General features: G+C 43.4%; 1 long non-coding RNA gene across 1 annotated transcript in view; it reads left to right on the forward strand.

Moving 5' to 3' along the window:
- The first annotated feature begins 1,997 nt into the window (after positions 1-1,997).
- LOC116783251 overlaps positions 1,998-24,592 on the forward strand; it is a 29,448-nt gene continuing 6,853 nt past the window's right edge. Inside the window, exon 1 of the long non-coding RNA XR_004355582.1 lies at positions 1,998-2,152. This is a non-coding gene — a long non-coding RNA (uncharacterized LOC116783251). The remainder of the gene's footprint in view (positions 2,153-24,592) is intronic.

Consider the following 24,592-nt stretch of genomic DNA (forward strand, 5'->3'; position numbering starts at 1 on the left):
TGCTTCCTGAGCTGACATTTTCCCTAGAAATAAGCAGATGATCTCATCTTGTAGGGTTCTCCCTTCAGCAGGAGGCAACTTTAGAAAGCCCTGCACCACCTCTGAAAGGAACAAACATTGAAATGCAGAAAGGACTTCTGGTGGGACAGTGGGTGTTGAAAGGTCTGCATCTTGTGCCACTAAAATCAGAAAAGAGCAAAATGCATAACTAATCTTCTAGCGTCTGGGTAAGTGAAGAACATGGTGAAATGAATCCACTGACAGCTCCAGGACAGTGGATAAAGTCTGACTAGTCACCAAAGGGAGGCATGGAGGAGAGCTGGTTTGTTTTGCAAGGACTGCTGCCCTTAATGTGGGTGCTTGAACTGAAATTGCAATGACAGATGTGAAATTACTGCTCCTTTTGTTAGCAAAGCTGTGGAATCCTGTAGAGACTACCATATATCATATCCTATAGTTTTCTGGTTTTAAAAGTAGCATATTTCATAGGACAACAGGGCTGTCTAGAAGCCAAGTTGAGAACTGAGTTCAACTATGGGTTCAACATACCACTGGAGAGTTTCACAAAGAGCCTTTGGCCGTGGTGGCTCTCCCGGCTTCTTTGGTGTGTGCACTGTGTGAACCCATTTTGCCTCTAGACTTGCCCAGACGCATTCAGGGCACAGGCTCCTGGTCAGGTTAAGGTGCCTGAGTCATGACTTCACAGCTCCCTTCATCCAGTGAAGCTGCTGTAGAGTCTGCACACTCAGCACCCGAGGCAGGAATGAGTAACACAAGGGTGGAAGAGGCTGTAGATAAGGCATGGGCACTCGATCATGTGTTGGAGCCTTTTACTCTAAAACGTGCATATTGGCAGGTAGCACACACCTCCCTTCAGGCTGTTTTGTTGATGCTGATGCTCCAAAGTCAATGGAGTGTACGTGACCACAGAAGAGGTTAAGCTGGTGTAACTAACCCAGCACACTAAGAGCACTTACAGGAGAATTCAGTAGTATGCACTTTTCTTTTGTTAAGGTGCCATCTAGTAGATCAAACTAACCGATCTAATGACCCTCTCTTACAGTCCACGGCTATTAAAGAAATGTACATCTACTTATGCATTTGACTCTATGGCATGCAAAACATACCTTGTGTGCTAGCTGGGCTGATATAAGCAAACATGATGGCCTCTACTGACTGTAGTTCAAGTGTAGTCACCCTTCAGGAGTTGCCCTAGGCTCCTTCTGAGTTAAAGATCAAAAGCTACCTGTTATGAGGGTACAAAAGCTCTTTTCTCCTGCTTACTATATTGTCTTTTATTTCTACTGCCATTCCTTCCTTTCAAACTCAGTCCCAGGCATCAGTATTAAAAGATACTTGTGGTATAGGGGTTTGTATTTCAGCATGGCACAACAGACAGGGGTGGAGCAGTCTGAATTTGTGATTGTTTTTACAGTCTTCAGAGCATCTGTAATGAATAAGATGCTAAAAGGAAACTAAATCAACAATAAGTGCTTGAGATTTATGTTTTTATTCAGAAGCATGGGAAAGCAAGTAAGAAAGGAGAATGTCTGGATGTTTACAGTTCACCCAGCTCTATTCAGCATCTTCACATGGCAGGGAAGAGCATAGCATAGTGCACTCCTATGTTGGACCAACTGGGCTGGGCTTTGCCAGTGAAATTGAAAAAGACTAGAGGACTTCAGGATAAATAAGACAGCAGGAAAAGGAATGAAGGAATTAAACTGACCTTCTTTAAAATGGGTGAGACAGGGTAAACAGGGAGAGATCTTGTTTTGCTTTCATCCTGGAAAAAATAACATTTCTTCCTTTCCAGTTCAGCACAGTTGACTGATTTGGAAACAAATCTGTTTTCTCTGGAAAGATCTATTTGCCCAACAGACTTTTTTTTTTTTTTTTTTTTCTTTTTGGCAAAAAGCAATAGGTTGAAAGAACAAGGCTTGTCTTGTTAGTAGGTTTAAAGGACTCAGTAATTAACTGGTACATTTGGAGGCATGGCATGCAGGATACTTGCTGCAACCTACTTTATTACAGTGTCAGAGGGAAGTGCTGTGAAATGGGCAAGAACTTTAAAAGAACACCATTTATTTCTCAGGCAGTATCAGACAGCAGGATTATTTCATTATGAAGTTAATCCAGAGCATTTGCTGAGGTAAGGACACTCTGGCATGACCTTTGAGAATATGCTTTCATCTGTGACATGCTTTCTCTCTCCCTCCCTTTCTTTCCATCTTTCTTTCTGTCTTTTCTAGGTTGAAAACAAAGCAACACTTATTTAGTCTAGGGACAGCATGCACTTTTTCACATCAGTCCTTTGCAATACATAGTAGGTGCCTTCAAAAAACAAATTGACATCCTGTGATTTGGGGAAGTCTGTCACAAGGGTCATTTGTCCCTGAAGTCATCTCCTTTTGGTGCACAATGTATAGCAATGTTATTCACAGCCAAACCTCTTTTACTCCATTACGCATTTTCTGCTTCTTTTTTTTTTTTTTTAATTTGGTGTGATACTGCAGGCAATGGCTAGCTTGAAAAAAAATTAACAAAAATGTTGGTGCCTCAAAATAGGACTATAATTCCATGCTGCGGTGTTTTAAGACCTTGTGGCTTGACCTTATGAAGTCCTAAATATCTGCATCTTGCAGTTACTGTAAATAATGTGGAGAAGTGCTCAGCGCTCCTGGAATACGGCTACTGTTAGCCCATTCCCCCTATGTAGTAGCCAAAATAGAGGCATCCCTATTGGAAATGCAAAGCTAGCAAGTCTCTTAAGTGCCAAATAGACCCTTACGGGAGAGAAGAAAGTCTCTTCAAGCATATTTCTGGAAATGCAAAAGATAAACATTTACCTAGCAAAATGATGCCTCATATCTCAAGGGCAACCTAAGCACTGAAAATCTCCCACGACTCCTATGCAAAGCCAGATTCACCACTGGTACTGAGACTGAGAAGTGCAGCATTTGCCAATTTGGCAATTAACTTCTCAATTCTTGAATATAATGAACAGTGTATCCAATTGCAGATATCCACATGCATTTCCTACTGTTATACAGAACCCTTCAAATTGAGGGCAAGATTTGGCCCTAAATATCAGTACATATTTATTGCTGTATTTCATTTTTTTCATTCCTACTATTTACTTTTAGATTCTGCCCTGTTTTCACCAGATATTAACAAGTATCTTGGTGTATGGATCTATATTGCAGTAGGGTTGCATGGTACTTGGATCATAATGAAATTTGTCAGAAAACCCTATCCTCCTTTCCATTTAAAGGCCAGGTCATCAATTTTTCTTTTGATCCAGATCTCAGTGGAACAACCTGGGAGGAAAATTGTGACTTGCTGAATCATTGTCTCTTCCTGATCTCCTTGCTGCCCTGGAGAAGGACAGAGGCATCTACAGCAGTTCAGACATCTTTTAACAGCAGTTCAGATCTTTTAGCAGCATCTTTTTGAGGTTGCACAAGTGCTAACACTTTGTGATCATAGTGTTGTCTTTTCCCCAGCTCCTCACGTGAGACCAAGGCCACTGGCACAGCCAAGCAACCCAGCAGGCAAAGGAGGAGGAGCTGTTTGCAAATCAGTATGATTTGCTTTCATGGTTTCCTCCATAGGGAGAAATGAAATGGAGAGGGAAAGTATTATATTGAAAAGATCAAAGCGGATAGAGACGAACGAGTTAATAGGCATGTTTTCAAAAGAAATAATTCTCCTGACATCTCAAGGGATGAGTGAAGGGCATATTGCCTTGTCAGTTAAACACAGCCGTTAGTTTCAAGCCCATACTAATTAGCCAGCTTAGAAAAACACTCCGCTCAGCATTTCTAAATGCGGACTGCAGCCTCTGCCACTCCTCAGCACAGATATATTTGTCCACATCCTCTCAATGTATCATGCTTGTACAGAGGTGGCTTGGTTAGTAGTTAAAAGAGAATCAAGGATTAAATGAGGTTTCGTCCGGTATTTTTCTCACTTGCTATATCCAGGTCAGTCCAGGACAAACCACTAACTGAATAAGGAGTGGGAAGCCTGCTGTGCACTGGGATCCCATTTGCACAATGGAGCAAATCATAGCACTGCCAAGACCCAAGTCACTTCCCTGTGACTGCTCTGGCTTGCACCTGCATAAGCAAGAGTTGTGGTCCCTAATCTCTACTGAGCTTAACAGAGGAGATCAAGAGGGAAAAGTTTGCTTTTGCCCTGCGCTGAAAAAGGCATGTAGGAAGAGACAGTAGTATTACACCAAGGGCCTGGGGAACTAACCCGGAGTGCAAAATGGATTTATAGGGAATCTACTTTGCTTAAAATGGCTTTTAAAAAGTTTCACTTTCCTTCACTTCCCACAGTGTAATTCAGGGCTGCTAAACAATCACAACATTGAAGGGGCCCTGTAAGGCTCAAGGCACTTGTACTGCTTGCATGCAGCAGCAGTAGGTGACTTGGTGGTCTATAGATGCGTAATTTTGACTTGATAGAAGTACCTCAATTAAGGTGTTTACCTCCACCCATTTTTCCCAGTAAAGAGGTAACTAAAACTACCTGGACAGAAGTCCGTGAAATTGTGACTCCAGACTCACCATCTACTTCAGAGGAGTTCAGAGATCAGATATTACTTCAACCATGGAGTTTTCCCAAGGAAGCAGTGTTGGCTGTAGCTGTACACCAGTGCGAGGAGAGCACCAGGGCTCCTTTCTCCCCTGACTGCGCTGCCTCCATGGGCTGGGTGTCCACAAGGCTTGCCTGGTCTTCATTTTTCTTCCCATCCTTGTCCTGATATGTGCATTTGGGCCAAAACTTCTTCAGGACAGGAAATATGTCTGATTAACTGCTTGGGTATATGTTCAGCTTTGAGTCGAAGTAGACCTATGAGTGTCACTGCAATAACTGTAAATTTCCATTATACTTGGCTTCCATGTTCTTCTTCAATAACAGCACTGAACACATCCTGGAAAGGAGACCAAAGCATGTGATTTCTTTATATGATCAACTAATCCCTGCAGGATCCCTCTGTTGTCTCTGCCTTTATCTTGCTGTCTACCCACCCAATGAGTGAATCATGGGACATCCACCTGCCCTGACTCTGTAGTGTCCCAGCTGAAGCACATCCACTCTCCTGCCACAGAGCCCTCAGTGCTAGGATGGTTGAGTAGAAACAGCTAAAGCTTTATCCACTCAACCTGCATCCAAAAACTGTAATGGTGTTTCTCATATCCCTATTGCTGCCACAGGGGACATCACTATTTTTTCTGGGTTTTTTGTTTGGTTGGTTGGTTGGTTTGGTTTGGTTTTGAGTTTTTTGTTTGTTTGTTTGTTCTTTTTTTCTTTGATTTGCTTTGGTTTAGGGGTTTTTTTGAGGTGGTGGGGAGGTGTTAAGTTTTTTTTCCATCCCGAACACAGGGATTGGGTCATTTGGGCTCAAGAATCTCCTGCAAATATATGTTGACCCCAATGGCACGAGATACTACCTCATGCAAATGGAAGTCTTATTAGAGAAAGGAGCAGGAAATACTTTAAATGAACTTCTCCTGGTCCATTTCTGTGCATTTACAGTATCCCCTAGTCAATCTGTTGTCTGCTTATTTTTTAATAGGACAGTTGTCCTGGCATTTCTCTTACATTTTGCTGACAAGGGCCTCCCTCTCTCTCCGAGAAACCCAGCAGTTGCTGCCATACATTCAGTACCTTTGTGTTAGAAAAAGAGGTTGGGGACAGGTTCCTGAAGCAAAATGTTGCTGCTATTGCTTCTGTATTGCTGGAGAGGTTAGCAGGGTATTTATTGCCTTTTTCATTCTCTGTCTTCAATGTCCTGGTTTGTAATGTCAAACCTGGGTAGTTTGGCCAAAGGAACGCAGTACAATAACAGACATAGCAGTTAAAGAGGTTACATGCATTTAAGTGACTGTCTGGGAAATGACAAGAGCAGCTCCAGTCAATTGGAGGAATTAGACCAAGCCTCTATTTAAGCTATAGAGAAGGTTTGTAACTTGTCCAGGTTTTTGGGGTTTGGGTTTGGGTTTTCCTCCCCTCCCTAATAATAACAGCTTGCTAGGAACTAGACAGCCACAATCTCATCTAAATGTTTTTCATCGTCTTCCCGTGAATAGAAAGTATTTGGCAAACAACAGGAGCAAATCCAGAAAATTGGTTTCCAGCTGCTGTAAAGCTAAGCTCTTGTTTACATCCCAGCCCAGTGGGACAGACCTTTCCCATTTCAAGCCAAACCAAGACTTGTGTGCCACAGCTGTAAGCAGCGTGAGGTAGGAAGCAGCACCGACAGAAAGAGTTGTGCTGTGCTGTGCTGCCAGTGCGGGACATGGTTGGGCCTTACAATTGCAGCTGCAAGGAATCTAAGGGGAAAAAAGGATGTTTCCCAACCTCCCCTGCAAAACCTCAGGAGTGGATGTATCCCCTTCCTCCTCCACGGTACTGTTTAACAAGCAAAGGAGCTAGGACTTGTTTAGCTTCTCTTTCTGCCAGCTGCACTGTCCCTGGGGTGCAAGGGTTTCCAGCAGCCAGGCAGCGGCACTTCCCATGCCCTGGGAGAATGGACAGCCAAAATGGGCTTGAGGAGATGGCACTCTCCCCCTGTACCTGGCATTGGTGAGGCTGCACCTCAAATCCTGTGTTCAGTTTTGGGCCGCTCACTAAAAGGAAGACATTGAGGTGCTGGAGTGAGTCCAGAGGAGGGCAGCACAGCTGATGAAGGTTCTACAACACAAGTTTTATGAGGAGCAGCTGAGGGAGCTGAGGGCATTCAGCCTGAAGAAAAGGAAGTTCAGAGGGGATGGTATCACTCTCTACAAGTACCAGAAAGGAGGTTGCAGCGAGGTGGGAGTTGGTCTCTTCTCCCAAGTAACAAGTGACAGGAGGAGAGGAAATGACCTCAAGTTGCATCAGGAGAGGTTTAGATTGGATAGTAAGAAAAAGTTCTTCACTGAAAAGGTGGTCAGGCATTGGAACAAACTGTGCAGGGAAGTGGTGGAATCGCCTTCCCTGCAAGTGTTCAGGAAGTGTAGGGATGTGGAACTTGAGGATAAGGTTTAGCGGTGAACACGATGGTGTTGAGTTAATGCTTGAACTCAATGATACTGGAGGTATTTTTCAACCTTAATGATTTTATGATTCTATGGCTTTTTGTGTTTTATGGGACTGCCTTGTGCACTCGGTGTTTGGAGAGAATCCATTCCTTCCTCCTCCTCCCACTGTCCCAAAGAGGAATGATGCTTACCCATGAGTAATAAGGGAGGTCCTGTGGCTGGCCATGGCCAGAAGGATGCTCCTGGTGGATTCCAAGCAGAGGCAACAGCTGTCTCTAAGGTGCTACTTTAGTACATGATGTTACAAAAGGAAGGAATGGATTCTACAGATGAAATACAATGCAATATTGATTTTTCAGAAAAAACAAAAGAAAGACATCTAAAGAAGCAGACAGACTCACTGCTCCCACCTGCAAAACTAATCTGCCAACATATCTGAATGTTTTTCTGAAAACTATGTGGCCTGTGTTGCCCAGCATTCATCAGTGTGCATTTCTGACTTGCTTAAGAGCACAGCTACCTCATTTCTGGATAATTAGGTAGTAGGAAGCACCAACTAAGCCTAAACAAACATCCTTACTCTGACAAGGAAAGTTATTGTGTAGCCTTTCAGGACACATTTTTCTGTAGTATGCAATGACTCTAATGTCTATTAATTATTTCTAAATGGTTTAAGCATTATCTGCCTTTGGGTAAATTCTTTCTTTATAGTGTAATCTAACCTGTGGGAGGGAAAATTAAAAAACAGTAGTTTTCCTTATCACCTCCCCAAACATAACAGATTTTTCTTTTAATCATTATCACCCTCACCATTACACATCAGGTTGCAGGAGTTGGAAAAGGTTAGCAGGATGGTTTCCTGGATTCCTTTGCATGTGTCACTGCGTCACTAGTTTAAAGAGAATATGTGTGGGGGCCCTTTTGGGGCTCACCTCTCCTTCCATCTACAGCAAGAAGGAAGCCTGTTTGCTCTTTACCTTTATGACAGTTTAAGTATTGCAAGTATCTTGAGGCCATTTTCATGAGGTAAAGAGTTTGCTGAGATTCTACTTTGTGAAGCTACCAAAAATGTCTCAGAAACAGACAGCCAGGAAACCCAAACATATCTGCTCACGTAGAGCAGTCAGTTTTATTTTACAGAGGAAAAACTCTCTATGTGTGAATCTGCATGGTTTACTACTCTGTAGTGTCAAGCCCAGACCCAGAATTTTATGATCAATTATCAGTATCAACAGAATTGTGACTCATCATTGCTGAAACATAGTGACAGAAATATCATTTAAAATAAAATAGCTTGGGAATATGTTTTTCCTCTATTACTATACCTTCTTTAGCAACCACAGACTCCCAAGAGATGTCATTCCCTTTTGCAGGACAGGGTGATGGGAGAGCACAATGCAAAAGACCAGAGAAAACCTGAAACCCACAGACTGGCTTTAGAATGAGAAGGTAGTCTTCTCATGGTTACACAGATGAAAACAGACCAAATTTTACTTCTGTGTACCCAGCATCTTTGCATTCCTCGGATATAGCTCAGGCAGACCAGAATCAGTGTAGCAAATGTTATGTAGCTGATTGAAGAGGACAAAGTCCCTGCCTACTCCCATTGTTGTTTATCATACTTTGTTGCAGAGTGCCCCTGAGGCCATCATTTCAAAAACCAAAACTATGTCTTTCAGCCCCTTAAGCCAAGAGGGCTTCCACCTTTCATGGGAGTTTTCTCTTGAATGTTGCAGCCACAGGGGTTCCCTTATGTGACCATAAAGCACCATGCTTGTCTGTTAGCACTCAATAAATTCAAATTAGTAATAGGTCCTCGAAGAGCTACATACTGCTTCCAAGATACCTCACATGGGACAGAATGGTCTCCCCGCAAATATGAAGCATGCTCTGGCCTAACGGGACACTTATAAAACGAAGTTGTTTTTTTGTATGAAAGACGGGATTTACAGCTAAATGTGTGCATGCAGCAGGAAAGTCTGTCCAGAAAAAATACCCTTGTGCATATTTTACAGTGTATGGTAAAATTAGCAATCACAAAGAAAAAATACAAACAGGCTTCATAGTTTGCTTCCTCTACCCAGTACCACTGGAGCAAGGAAGACTGTGAAGACCTGAGTCAACCCTGACTCATCTGCTAGTTCCTGAGAGAGGATTCATTCCCAGCAGCAACCCACATACAGTGTGTGCAGGCACATGCTGCTGCCTAGAAAAGGCAGCCACATGGGGAGTTGTCTTGTAGTTGCTCAGGGAATGACGCATGCATTCATTCAGCACCTCACCCGACTTGCCTGGCTTGCCCAACCCCCTTGCTAGTCCCCCCCTCCTTCTGTCTCTCCTGAGGCTGCTTCACACCCCCTTCTCAGAGGGCTTTCTGCTGCCAGTCCTGGCAGGACTGATGGGAGGGTTGCAGCAGTTCTTGAACCTGCCCAGGTCCATGAGTTTGGGCTAAGCTGGGCTTGACTCTGCGCGTGATAGAAACAAATCCCATTTCTACTTGCCTAGCTTGAGACCTCTGTGCAGGACATGATACCTAAGAAGATGAGATGTGAAGGAGTTCCTGGGATCTTTACAGTCACTAAACAGGTTCTGTGAATTGTTTTATGTGGATGAACTTGGCTCATGATGTCTATGCCCAAATGCACAAGGACAAGTTATCGGTCCAGCCTAGGGAATGCCTCCCTCCCCTTTGTTCCAGTCAATCCTGAGACTTTTTTTCCCCCTCAGGACAATGGTTTCCTCTTTGTAGTGTGGCTACTGCAGCAGGGCAACACATACGGTTGTACTTCCATGTCACCTTGTGAGCCTCAGGAAGCAGTGGCATGGCTTGGTGAAGTCTGTGCAGGTTGGGCCACACAAACCGTCACAGCACCACAGAGACAGATATGGTGTATGGCAATCTGACTCACTGACATCATGTGAGGGACAACACACATCATTACACACACACGAGCAGCACAGTTTGCCTCCAAAAGGGATAGCCCTCTGGAAGAGTGCCAGGATCTTACCCTTTAGGTTGTAGAAATGGACAGGCTGGACTGGACCTTACAGCAGGATGAAGGTGAGCAGCTGGGTACCTACCTAAAGAGTAAGATGCTTTATAATGACCATCTGACAGAGTAACAGGGTGTCAGAGCAAGTGTAGACTCTGCTAAAGCATGCTTGCTGGGCCAGTGTCTTTGTGTATTTCTGAGCTCATATTTCCAGGTGTGTCCCCTAGGCAAATCCCCGCTCATCACAAGGATGTGACTCAGCAAAGCTGTTTCCATGATGTAGGACATGTTCAAAATGTTCTCCTGGTCTTGGTGACTGGGAGAAACCAGAAGTATGAGGTGTCTCTCATGTGTCTGCCCCTCAGACAGGATGGACATGTAACAAGTCTTGGAGGTCCCCAAGGAAAATGGGAATGGAAAAGATTTCTTTTCTTCTTGCTATCAAATTCTTATTGTCACAGAAAAAATACTCGTTAAATCTTCATTGGGAAAGGACAGAGACACAGAGGATATCTGAGACCTGACGACAGTGTTGTGTAGTGCCAGGGTTAGACTATATATACCTATATGGCTGTATTGGAAGTCCATGGAGATAAATATGACAAAGTCCACCTGGCTTTGGTACTGCTACTACTTAGTTACTGCCATGTGGAGTTTGGGGTAGACTGCAGAAGACATTAGAGACAATGAAAATATCATTTGCTTTGGAGGCTCAGCTTTGGTCAGGAGGCATATCAGGGCCTGGCAGAGCATTTGAACCTACCTATGAATTTGCATGAGGCTGAGGAAACAGGAAAAAGATGAGAAGAGCTGTGGCTTGCAGTGGTTCCTGGACTGGCAGTTGGAAACAGATTGTGAGACCTTATCTTCCAACTGTGTCCCCAGGGAACCATTCTTTTCCTAACAGCTAACCTTTGCTGTAATTTTAGTACATTGCTTCTCATCCGATCTTCAGTGTCCACAGAGAGCAGTTCATTTCTCCATTCTAGCAAAGTCATTTATCCAGTGACAGTCGCAAGACAGTTCTCATGTCTCCTTTCGCTTTTCCCCTATCTTTCAGTCTGTACAGGGGAATGACTTGACCTTCCAAATTTTAGAGAGGCAAACTGGTTATATTGTCTGTGGAATCCAGCACCACCTCGAAATCAGAAACTGGTGAAGCAGGAGTGAGAGGAGATCCTCCCTTGGCAGTGGCAGCAGCGCACCGCAGGGCTGAGCAAACCATGTTCAGGATGGGTCTGCTGCAGCTGCAGTATTCCACAGAGCAGATGTGCTCTGCACTGTTTTAAGAAAAAGGATATTTGTCAAACCTCAACTGAAGGAATGCTCTGCCTATAGGGAGTGGCAAGGAAGAAGACAAAAAGTCCAGCATAAATAAAAAATGGATTGAAAGACAAAGGGAATTTAAACTTCAGAAGCAGGAGTAGTGTGAAGCTTTGCTGCCTACAGTCCTGCTGAAGTGGGAAAGCAGGGCATGTCAAGGCATAAAGACAGAATCCATGTCACCTGCCATTGTATGTCTACAACACAACTATTTACATCTGAGCTAATTCACTCTTGAATCCCTCTTGAGTCAATGCAAAGGAATATATGGTGCATTTGAAATGTCTGCCTATAGATGAGAAGTCCACCTTCAGGTGTGCTTATTGCTCCTGATGATGTAGAGGTACTCAGGATGCCTAGATGTAGATGTCTTAATTAGTTCAGAGGAATTTGACGCAAAGAGATCGCTTTTGGGTGAGAAAATTTTGACATTACTCAAAATGCTTCTCTCTGTGCCTTCCTTGTTCTTTATGGAAAAGGAGAATGTTTGTCCTGCACCTTTCCTCATTCCAAGCTCCCCAGGTGTCCACGTCCTGTGAGACCAACCTTCTGATGGATGTCTGAAAACATCCATCACAACACTGAAAACTTCAGCCCACTTGTCCATGAGCATAGATCCACAGGCATGCAGTGAGGAGGATGTGAGCCTGCTGCACCCATATGTCTCATCCATCCCATGATGGCAGGGCCCTGTTTCAAACATTCATACCCATTTTCTAGCAGGAAAACCTTAAGCTGAGCTGTGGCCATCTTACAAGCTGCAGGTGATGAAGGGCTGTGACAGCAAGTATCATTCAGTGATGATGATATGAGTGACCTTGATACCTCCTGTGTGCTGTGATAACCCAGACTGTCACCGTGCTATCAAACTTCTTGGAGAGAGTTACAACAATTTAGAGAGCTGCTTAAGAGGGCCCTTAGAGGGGAGGGTAGGAAGGAAGTGGGGAAGTGAGCAGGAGGAGGGACAGGAAATTGTGAGAAGGCTATAGAAACAAGAAGAGGTGAAGGGACTGGTCACCACCTCCAGCTCCCTATCTGCCTCAAGAGATGTTTCACAGATGACTTTTGAGACATTTTAGGCCACCCTTCCTATTTCCATCATCTACCAGGAGGGTTGCTGGCAGGCAGCACATTTTTCAGTGCTTTGTCCAGGCCCGTGTTTACTGCTTATCCTCTGGGACTCGCACTGTCTCCCCCAGAAGGCTTAGCTGGCAGTCTAGGAGCTTCTGGGCAATTAAGCTGTAATTTTCCTTTACTTCATTTTATGCTATTGCTTCAAGTTGCTCCTCTTGCCCTGTCCTCAGCAACTCTTTCGTGACCTGGTGTTTCCTCTCTCCTGACTTATCAGCTGTCATTATCTCAATCTTTGCAAGTACCAGACACAGTTTAAAAACACATCCTCAGGACCCTGGAGGTGTTTACTCCTTTCTGTCAAAAAACAGACTTGTGGACAATGTGACGTATCACTTACACAGTTCAGAGGCAGGGCATTTCCCACATTATAAAAGAGTGGACTGCAGCCGCAGAAGTTGAAACATCACTTAAAAACACTGCCATTTGAGAGGGAGGATTGCTCCTTGATGCTAAAAAGTACAATTGTACTTGGCAATTTGTGTATATTTCAAAATGCTGATGGTTTTCAAAACCCTTTTTAGATACCAAGATCTCTGTGCCAAACTAAGATCCAGCAGTAAAAACAAACAGATAATGAAACAAACACTGTGGTCACAAAAAAAAAAAAGGGAGAGAAATTGTTGCAATAATGTACTTTTCCAGGAAAATTAACCATTACAACAGTGCTGGTGAATCACTGGATAGTGGCTCCTGCTTATAAACATGATTTTGAAATCTTACAATGTTGTTATTTACACAGTAGTATTGGCAGTAGCTATGTAAAGGGTTTTTGGCACAGAAAGAAATTTCTTCTTAAAACTGTGACTGGGATTTTTTGAATGCTTCCTAGAGAATTACATTAAATGAATAGGAGTTATCTTCCTAAATTATTTACAAATCTTTAAAAGTCTTATTCTAGCTCCATCATATGCAAATATTTGTAAGCTATGAAGCTGTTATGGATAAATATGAAGCATAAACACTCTTGTGAGGTGGGCACAGGTCCATAATTCAGATCTCTGTGGTAAAGAAGGAAATCCTCTCTATTACCTTTCAGTATCAAACTGTGAAGATCTAGTACAAGTTTAGGTCATATTCAACTTTTCCCCAGAAATCTTTCTAAATCCCAGTTTTGTTAGACTTTGTGGTCTTATACATCAGAGTAGTCTGGGTGATCTGTTTCAACCCCATCAGGGAACTGCCACCAAACTATGATGACATTCAGAAAGATGTTGCACTGTGGGCATTGGAGAAGAGACTAAGACACTGCTTTGAGGGACAGGAATGGAGATTTGCTAGAAATTATGCCATCTGAACATGGCATCTGACTGCAATCCAAATCCAGGCTGTGCTGGTGTCCACGGCAGGATGTTACCATCACAGTGCAATAGCTTTCGTGGAGGGAGTTGTGGTGATCTAAGATCCCCTGATTCCATTCTTGCCTACATACCCTACCACAGCTGGTAACAGGCAGCATTATTGCAGGCAATTACAGTGGAAAAGATGGGATAAACATGAAGGATTAACTGTTCTCACTCAGCCTTTGACGTGTTCCCTCTGGATCACAGCTTTTGGCACATCTATGCTTCTATGAGCAGTGGTAAAAGTACTCTGCTAGTGTGATATCCGTGATGGGTTATGCCTGTGATCACACACACGTAAACACAGGCACACTCACTGATTCAGAGTGAATTTCTCTGTAAATAACAGCGTGTTTCCAGTGTGGTCTCAAGGGCTATACTGCCACTACAGTGGAATTTCTCACCATTAGCCACTGGGTGAAGCGTGATGTTACGACTCCACTGCTTTTGAGATCCCAATCTGTTTACTCACAAGGACTCAAACCTCAGCTAATGTTTTTCAATGTTCCTCAGCTGGAGATTCTTCCCTACATAAAAAATTCTTTTGCTTCAGTGTCTGCTGTATCTCGGACACTAAAAGTACAAATGGTTCACATCGATCGAAGAATACAGGTAGTAGGAACTTTCAAATTTTCATTACTGAGTTATTTCTTCTCACTGTAGTATCATTATTCCATTCATTGTTTTCAGCTCCTAAATATGCTACTCTGAGCTGGACATGTATATAAGTTCCAGAATCATTCAGATTCTTATTGTAGATATTCCCTGACTTAGTGACCTGATTCAGTGCAATTGCTCTGAATCTGAAAGGGTGATATTAAACTAGAGTGATTCCTGTTAATGGAATCAAGGAATGACACCACTCTTTCCCCCTCAGCTCAGAAAGAAATCATAAGATGGAAGAGGACAAGTGTAGAAAACATCCTACTTTCTCTCTAAGGAGAGAGGCAGGCTGTGGAGATGGTTTGGATGCTAAGCTGGCCAGAGTGGGATGGGAAAAGTTTAGAGATGAAGTATGATTGTATAGCGATGGGGTGAGGAAGGCCAAGGCAAAACTGGAACTGAATCCAGCAAAGAATAACAGAAAGGGCTTCTACAGCTATGTTAACCAGAAAAGGAAGGTCGAAGAAGGTGTACTCTCCATGATAAACAATACTGGAAAACTGATAACAATGGATGAGAAGAAGGCTGAGGTAGTCAGCAACTCTTTTGCCTCAGTCTTCAATGCAACTTCTCTTCCCACACCCCTCAAGTGGATGGACAGCAGGATGGGGATTGGGGGAGCAAAGTCACTCTGTTAGTAAAGATCAGGTTCATGACCACCTGCAGAACCTGAAGGTACATAAGTCTATGGGACCTGGTGCGATGCATCTGAGAGTCCTCAGGGAATTTGCTGATATAATTGTCAAACCACTTTCCATCATATTTGAAAAGTCATGGCAATCAGATGAAGTCCCAGGTGACTGGTAAAGGGGAAACATACCCATCTTTAAAAAGGGTAGAAAGGAGGATGCTGGGGACTACTGACCTGTCAGCCTCACCTCTGTGCCTAGGAAGATCATGGAATAGATTGTCCTAGAAGCTGTGCTAAGGTACATGGAGGACAGGGAGGTGATTCAGGACAGCCAGCATGGTTTCACCAAAGGCAAGTCCTGCTTGACCAACCTAATTGCTTTCTGTGATGGAGTGACTATATCAGGGACAAGGAAGGGTTACAGATGCCATTTATGTGGATCTCTGAAAAGCCTTTTACGTGGTCCCCCACAACATCCTTCTCTCTAAATTGGAGAGAGAGAGACTTGATGAATGGACTGTTAAAATGGGTAAGAAAGTGGTTGGACGGTCACATCCATACGGTAGTGATCAATGGCTCTGAGTCCCAATGGATATCAGTGACAAATGGTGTCCCTCAAGGGTCTGTATTAGGACCAATGTTATGTAGTATCTTCATTAATGATACAGATGAAGGCACTGAGTGTACCCTCAGCAAATTTGCAGATGACACCAAGCTGAGTGGTGTGGTTGACACACTGAAGGATGTGATGTCATCCAGAGGGACCTGGACAAGCTCAAGAAGTCGCCCCATGGGAACATCATGAGGTTCAACAAGGCCAAGTACAAGGTGCTGCACCTGGGTCAGGATAACTCATGATATCAATACAGGCTGGGGGATGATCGAGAGCATCCCTGACCTGGGGTGCTGGTGGATGAGAGGATGGACATGGGCTGGCAATGTGCACTTGCAGCCCAGAAAGCCAATTGTGTCCTGGGATGCATCACCATTAATGTGGCCAGGAGGTCCAGGGAGGTGATTCTATTCCACTCTGATGAGACCCCACCTCAACTACTGCATTCAGCTCTGGGGTCCCCAACACAGGAAGGAACAAGTCCAAAGGAGGGCTACCAACATGATTAGAGGGATAGAGCACCTCTCCTACGAGGAAAGACTGAGAAAATCGGGTTTGTTCAGCTTGGAAAAGAGAAGGCTTAGGAGTGACCTAATTGCAGCCTTCCAGTACCTGAAGGGAGCCTACAAGAAAGCTGGAGAGGAACTTTTTGCAAGAGCAGGTAGTGACAGGACAAGGGAGAATGTTTTCAAACTGAATAGTAGGTTTAGATTAGTATAAGGAAAAAATCCATTACTGTGAGGGTGGTGAGGCATCAGAACAGGTTTCCCAGTGAAATTGTTGATGTCTCATCCCTGGAGGCCAGGTTGGATGTGGTTTTCAGCAACCTGGTCTAGTGAAAAGTGTCCCTGCCCATCACAGTGGGGTTGGAACTTTAGGATCTTTTAGGTGCCTTCTAACCCAAACCATTCTATATGATTCTATGAAATGCTGAGTGGACAGGCGACAGGGATCAGGTCACTGGCAAATATATCTGGGATTTCAAGGAGGCTAGACAAGAACCTGGAGGTGTAAATGCCCCATCAGGGACATCACCTCTACAAAAGCTCTGTTCTGTGTATGGTCAAACATGGCAGAGTCACACTAAGACTCATCCATGCACTGGGGCCACATACAGTGTCAAAAAGAAGCAGAGAGAAGGTGAATCAATGCCCAGCTATGTCACATAAAGTAGATGTCTGCTAGCAGCAAGGAGCATGGTTGAGGCTGGCTGTCTCTCTGCATTGAGTGCAAAGGGACCTACCGAATTAATTAGATTATAGAGTGAGGACTTGACAGCTAAAGCTGAGTAAGTTAAATCCCACCTGTGAATGCCTACATGGACAAGAGAAAAAAAGAAAATGAATTCTTTAAACATAGCTGATGATATAAGGAGATCCAGTGGATGAAAATGGTAGCTCGGCAAATTCAGACTAGAAGTAAGGAATGTTTTTTAACCACAGAGGTAATTAACCATTGGAAACATTTATCCAGGCTTGTGGTTGATTCTTCCATCACTGCCAATTTCCAAATCAAGACTGGATTGGCTTTTGGACAGAAATGATTTTTGTTTCAAGCAAGAATGAATGTGGGAAGTTCTCCTTCTCTTGCCTCATACAGCTCAGGCTAGAAGTTACTGGGAAGGTAGGTAGAACAAGCCTGGAGGCTCAAATCAAAGTATCTATCTGTGTTACAGGGATACATATGTTATTGACATTGCATCTTTGCAATGTCAGGACTCAGCTGTATTGTATATTGCAGCATATAGATCCAGACAAAACTCAAGGCAGTTTCCTTCGGGGCTTGTGTCAGACCATTTCTGAAATATGATATTAGCTTGAGATTCAGTTTCTAATGGCAGGTAAAATTTTTCCAAACACCAGCTTAGGTTCACTCTAAGTGTATAATGATGATCTCCTTACAAACGTGATTTGCAATCATTTTCTTGCATAACAGAGAAGGATAATGGTGTCTGATGTCTCAGACACAGTGTCTTCTTTGCATGTGTGTATTGTAGGAGGATTTTAGGGGGACCTGCAGATGGCAATGTATTCAGAACAGTTTTACTTCTTATTTTAGGACTTCTTCATATCTCATTAAGAATATCAAAGAATTCTTAAGAACGAAGTCAGCATAAGAGTTCCCCCCATACAACTGCTGGGTTTTAGCTCCATCACTCGCAGATAGGTGCTGAAAGGAATTCCAAAGAAATAAGCATCAGAGTAAGACTTGTTTTAGCTGGTATTTGTAAGGAAGGGAGGAGAATCAAACTATTTAGAGCATAACAGGAAAACAAACCACAGACAAAGGCTTTAATCCTCTTTTGAGTTACTTATTGAAAGGTAGTTTCTCACAGATGGCAGCTAATCATATGGCTAAATCAGTAACTGCTGTTACCAATAGGCACTAGTTCATTATGAGACATTATCTGTGTTAGCAAACATTCAACTCCCTCCATGATCTGCAGACCAGCTCAAGATTTAAATTGACACCAGAGTTTACAACACAAAATAAATTTTCTTAGTAGAGTTATCATAGATGCATTGATCCAAAACCACGGGCAAGCAATATTTGTAGAAAGTGTTCACACCTTTTCTCAAGACCATTTCCATTGGGAAAGACTTTTTTGGCTCAAAACCCTTTCTTTTGGCCTGGTATAGAATAAGGTTTAGCTACTTTTAGGGTACTTAGCTTGTGTATTGAGGAGCTGAATTTGGGTCATATTTTATTGAACATATCCTCCTCGCACAAGAAAATACGGGTTGTGTTTATGCATTTTCTCCTACTGCCACAGCTTTAGAAGTAATGGCTAACACACCTTCATACTGTAAAATGGAGACTGAATTCTGCTGCTGCTTGTATGGCAAAATGTTCCTTAAAAGACGGTCAAAGCCCAGAGCCTTTTTAGCTGGACATTTCCCACTACCCTACACTTGACTGACCAGAGAGCTGCTTTACCAAAAAGAGTCTGAAAAATCCCCAGATTTTAAAGTAGTCAAACCAAAGCAGTTATATCAATAAACAGAGTTAATTATTGAAGACAAGTAACACCAGAGAGCTTAAAGAATAACAGTTGCCCCAGAAAGAGAGGGTTTGCCATGCTTGAATGGACAGACTCTATAAGCAGCAGGACATCCAAGAGTGGTTTTGTGCTATGCTTACACTGTCTTCAAGATCTTTGGACTTCTTCTTGACGTTCATTGTTTATATGGCTCCACACAATAGTACAGTCATCTGAGCATTTCCAATATCACAGCTAAGATCTAGCTCCTGGAAACAACTAAGTGTGGGTGCTACCTTATGCTATAAGGCTCATTGAGCTGGATCTCCAGAATGAAAAGACACGTCCAATCTGTCCTGCCAGAAACTGCTGTATTCTATCAGTGCATGCAGGCTGCAAACAGTAGTTGTTTGTAGAAGATTTGACCAACTTCATGTTTTTGTATATCACTTATAACACATTTAACTGAATCTTAGATCAATTGAAGTCTAGGGGAATTATTCCAGAAACAATATTACTCTTCTCCTGCTGTGAGTGATTCCTGAGAACAAGGCAATTGGAAAGACTAAAACCTCAGACATGGAGAGATTAGTCAGGGATTGGTGCCACAGCCAGGACAAGTGTTTAGTCATTCTGACACATCCTCATGCTGAGCCCTTGACCAATAAGTTCCAGCCTTGCTTGTTGTCTTCGCAGAAGACAGAAATATATGAGAAACTAAAGTTCTGTGGTAGACATCTGAGTCAAGCACTTACCACATTGCTGTCACACCCACTGCTTTTTGGTCTACTCAGACTTAATAACTCTTCAGTGCATTACATGGATTATGGAAATGCTGTAACCTCAGTCAGGTTGGCAAAGCAGCATATAGCTATAAAGCAGTGGGCTGTAATCCTTCCAGCGGCCATGGTGGTCTCTTCATCTGTCCCTTCATGCTGTAGGTTTGTGGGTCTCTGCCCACAGAAATTATCCTGATGGAATACGTTTGTCCCTGGCCAGGTCTATATAACTTTCTTTCCCATCAGAAGGATTGACTAGTAGGAATTTACTTTCTGTTTGAACTAACTGCTTTGGTTTCCCTCTTTCTCCTAAGCTTGGGGAAATTGTCCAGAGTTTTACAGGGCTATAACACTATTTACCAAATTACCAACACTTCTTTACCTGAAAACTTCGAAATGTGAATGCCATGAAGTTGCATGCACTTAGAAGATCAGTCTGACTTGGCTTTTGGATGTTTGGATGTTCAGCAATGTGCAATTTCATCCCAACCCTTTCCCAGCACACCTGCATTTATGGATACTGTTGCAACCAGTGCAGATATGTCTTACAGGAAGCCTGGAAGTCCCTGAAGCTGTCCCTAGTGCATGACCATTATTCTGTAAAGTCCTTGAAGCTGTCCCTAGTGCATGACCATTATTCTGTAAAGGCAAGAAATTCAGAAGCCTGTTTTGGTAATTTCACTTAAGAAAAAGCAGGAAGAAGTGCACTCTTGGTGCCTCTAATAGGAATATGTCAAGGGAAAAAGATCGTGTATTTTGGTTGCTAGACTTCATAGTGTGTATGTATGTATGTATGCAAGTATGTATGTAACTGTCTACCTAACATTCTAATATATTCTCTGTATCCCACAATATCATATCCCCATAGATTTTTTTTTAAATTATATTAGGCTAACACTGAGTAGAGAATAAATGCTCTGTAGAAATTGCAACCTAAAAAAAGCAAAAAAAAAAAAATAAAGGAGAAGGAATCATTGCTACCACTATTGAAATAAAGCATAGAAAGGTTGCCCACTTGTTTCCAAGACATCTAGAAGAACTGCCTGTCTTAGACGCCTCAGCGATTGCAACGCTTAAGCTCAAGAAAGGAATGAGTTTCTAAGCACGCAGCGAGTCAGCTCCCTGCTTGTTATATTGCCAGTAAAGACGGGTAGTAGGGGATATGAGCAATGGGCAATGTCACTTGACAAAACAAGAAAAAATAAATGAACACTGATTTCTGTGTCTTTACCAAAAACCTGACTTCATGCCTTGGAGGCTATATTTCTGTGGCTGCTGAGTCTGCAAGTTTGGCACAGAAAGCAAAATAAAGAGCAAGTTGGATGATCTGACTCTGGCATGCTGTCAGGGAAGCATCATGTGCATGTGCTGGGAGATCTTTCATGCAGACATCAGCATATGAGTGATTTTCAGCTGGGCTCCTCCAGCCTACAGAGTGGTTACAGCATAAGAGGTGCTGATCAGAAGGCAAAATACACAGCTCTGAACTCCCGGTCACTGGCAGCCTCATTAGCAGTGTCTCATGAAGGGCTACAGAGATGATGAAGGGACTGGAGCATCTTTCATAGAAGGAGAGGCTGAGAGGGCTCAGACTGCTCAGCCTGAAGGAGAGAAGGCCAAGGGGGGGGTCTTACTCATATGCATAAATTTACTCCACCTGAGATTTGAGTAAAGACAGGACCAGGCTGTTCTCAGTGGTGCCCGGTGACAGGACAAGAGGCAATGGGGACAAATTAAAATACAGAAAAGTCTTGTGGATAATAACTTACTTACTATGAAGGTGGTTGCCCAGGGAGGTTGAGGTCTTTCTAGCTTTGGAGACATTCAAAATCTGACTTGACACATCCCTGAGAAACCTGCTGTCCTGTCCACATCAGCTATTATCCTGAGATCCCATGAAATGTCTTTGCTCTCCATAAAGAGTTCCTCTCTCTGTGGGAGCCAACAGAGCATGACCATGCCAGAGGTAACTGCCAAGAGGTCTGCCTGCTCCTCCACTGTAGCATGCCAGCATGAGAAAGACCTTCATACTCCACCTCCTACAGGTCAGAAGCCCAGCCTGCTCTCCAGGCTGCCTATGGAATGTAGCAGCCACTAAGTGCTTCTTCCTATGTCATCTCACCCATAAGCTATGCAAACAGGGAAATGAACCTATACCACCCAACCGGCTGAGATGTAGGTTTTCTCCATAGCAATGCTGGCTAAGGGGAACGGAAAGGAAAACAGGGCCCCCCCCATCTCTTTTGCTCTGTTTGAACACAAGAGCAGCCGAAGAAGGCATTAAGTACAATAGCAATGTCATAGCTTCTCTCCTGCTTACAGCATTACCACTGTTACCTCTTATCAGCTCCTCTGAAATGCAAACAATTAAAAAAAGGCAGAAATAAGATGGGTCAGTGTCCTCAGTCAGCTAATTAATGTCTTGAATGCAGTGGAAACTCTAGCAAAAGCAACGGGTACGCAGAAGGAAGGAAGTGCCCTTCCAGAGATATTCCAAATGTCCTTACAGGCATACAAATTTGTGTGCTTTGGACTGCTAAAAAGCAACTCCTCAGAAACAACTGCTCATCAATGGGGATGTGCTGCAAAAAGTGTCTTGCTTAGGTTCCTAAAATGTTGGTTTGATGCAATTGCTGGCTTTCCTGCTTTGCGATTTTTCGTTCTGCATCTTGTTAGATAAGGGGGATTAATGAGAACTGCCTGTAGTCAGCTGAACTGCCTTTCTGGCAGAGGCTCATGAGGAAACTGTGGAGATCAGTAAACAGAGCTGAAAATGCGGGTGGCCATGAGCTGCCTTTTTTTTTTCTTCATCTTCATGTGTAAAGAAAATAAGAAGTGCAGCAGTCAGCCCCCGTCAGACAGGGGAGATATTTCACAGGAAATAACAGGCAGCTTCAGACTCATTTTTCTCTTGCAGAAGACTGTGCCAGGTACTTTGAAAAATACATGCTTCAGGCTAATTTGTGTTTCTTTGGATACATTGAGGTATAGTTCATGCATAAAAGCATAAAGGAGAGGCTGAAGAAGCCTAGGCCTTGTTCGTTTGCATAATTGTGTATGTTCCTGTTTTGGAGGACAGCGGATGACAGAAAGTTCAAGTTTTCTGAAAGAACAGGTATGGGATTTCTTTTGGTGATGAGCAGCTGCCAGCATAATCCAGAGCAAAGGGGTCCTTTCCATATATTCATTTGGAAGGATGTAAAGCAGCAGAGTACCTGAGGACTGCGATGCAGGGCGATATCTTTCACTACCACAGAAGGTGTCTTCTCATCGTTTTCATTTTCCTCACCCCTGTGTACCACTTCTTGAAACCACAGACTCTCCTTTAGCTGCAGACCAGGCTCAGTACATCTCATGCTGTGTCCCACCAGGAGAACTTCCACAGAGGGAGAACATGGCAGAAAAACCATTGCTGGTGGCATATGTGGAGAGAGTTGCCAATTGGCAAAATAGATGGGAAGGGAGTGTTATCATAGCTTGTCTGCTCTGTATGGCCGAAAGCTTCCTGGGATGTTTACAGTGTCTGTAGGCTAAGGAAGAGAAGCTCTGTGGCTCCAAGGAATGTGAGCCTACTGTCTCAGGAGCTGAGGAGTGAGGCCCAAACATGACTCCAGAGAAAACCATCTTGCTAAAAAGGACTTCCTATTTTGGGTAGCATGCATCGGATCAAGACGCGCATGCATGGTGAGCAAGAGGAGCTCAGCATGTGAATCATCATCAGTGACCATGGCTTGGGGCCAGCTCCAAGGTGGCTGAAGTCTGTCCTTGCTGAGGTGTCACACATTTTGGGATGGTCAGGAGCAGATGCATGTTTCTGGGAACACTGGGATGGTCATTCCACACCCATGACCTTAATGCCTGCCTGGTGACCTGCCATTACACTCTCACAGTGACGGATGTGGTGACACACCCCAGGAAGACCTCATCATGGTGGTCCGCTGCTACCAGCCCTCCAGCCCTGCCACTCACACTGGGCTGCTCTTGCCACCTCAGAAGTCATCACACAGCCTAAATACTCCTGCCATGTGACAAGGACAGTCAGAGCATCCCAGCTACTGCAGCTTGGCTAACCTAGAGCAGACCCAGTGGCTGATAGCCTCAGCTGGAAAGGGGCAGCAAGGGAGGACAGCATGTGAATTATGCACCCTCTCTTCCCATTGCCTCCTTCCTAGGGGCTAAGCAGATTGATCCTCTTTTGACAACCTTTTTGTTACACATGACAGGTTGCAGAACTGCAGCAGCCAGGAGAAAAACAGCTCTATCAGTTTCTACTGATGGCTAATATCAGATGACTTTCAGCCATTCACTCTTCTGCTCTGGGTTTTACTGGATATTTACTCATACCATTTTCCTTTCTCCTTGGGTTTGTACCATGGAGGTGACTGGAGCAGTTTGCAGGTGCAGGTACCAGAGAACGCCACAACCCAGTCCTGCACAAACTGCTGCTCCAGTACTACTACCCTTGCCAGATTGGCTGATGTGGTTGTAGGACTAGCCCACAATCACCTGTCCACCTATTCTTAAACATTGTTTTCCTTTTGACTGATTGAACAATGACCATGTACAATTTCTGGATTTTTTGATGGTAATATTGATTTTTCAAAAAATTATTTTGATTCACAGATTTTATTGAATGCTTTGGGAACCACCAGTTCAGTATGGCTATTTGGTTTAGTCCTTTCACTCACTTCTGTATCTTATCTCATGGCTTTAAGGAGTAATATCTCAACAGACCACTTCCCTATGTACTTAACTTTATTCCACCAAAAAAGAATTTTTGTCTTAAGTGACCTACTCCCACTTTCTTTTTCATTCTCCTGTCTTTTCTTCTGCATTTTACTGAAGAAGATACACATTAAAGTGATAGAATTCAATAGAGCTTTGGAAGAGTCTGTCTTGAATATGTCTATTCAGTTCTTGCATTAACAATCGATGAGAAAAACCACACATTCAATTTGGAGATCAAACTGATAGGAAATACTTTGAAGGAAGGAGTTAACATTGAAAATTACCTTAACCAATTGAAGAAATGGTCTGAAAAGAAAAATCCTTATGGCATTCAGTGGGTACAAAAGGTACTATACTCTATCTAGAATACT

The sequence above is a fragment of the Chiroxiphia lanceolata genome, chromosome 2 (assembly GCF_009829145.1).
Source record: "Chiroxiphia lanceolata isolate bChiLan1 chromosome 2, bChiLan1.pri, whole genome shotgun sequence".
Classification (NCBI taxonomy): domain Eukaryota; kingdom Metazoa; phylum Chordata; class Aves; order Passeriformes; family Pipridae; genus Chiroxiphia; species Chiroxiphia lanceolata.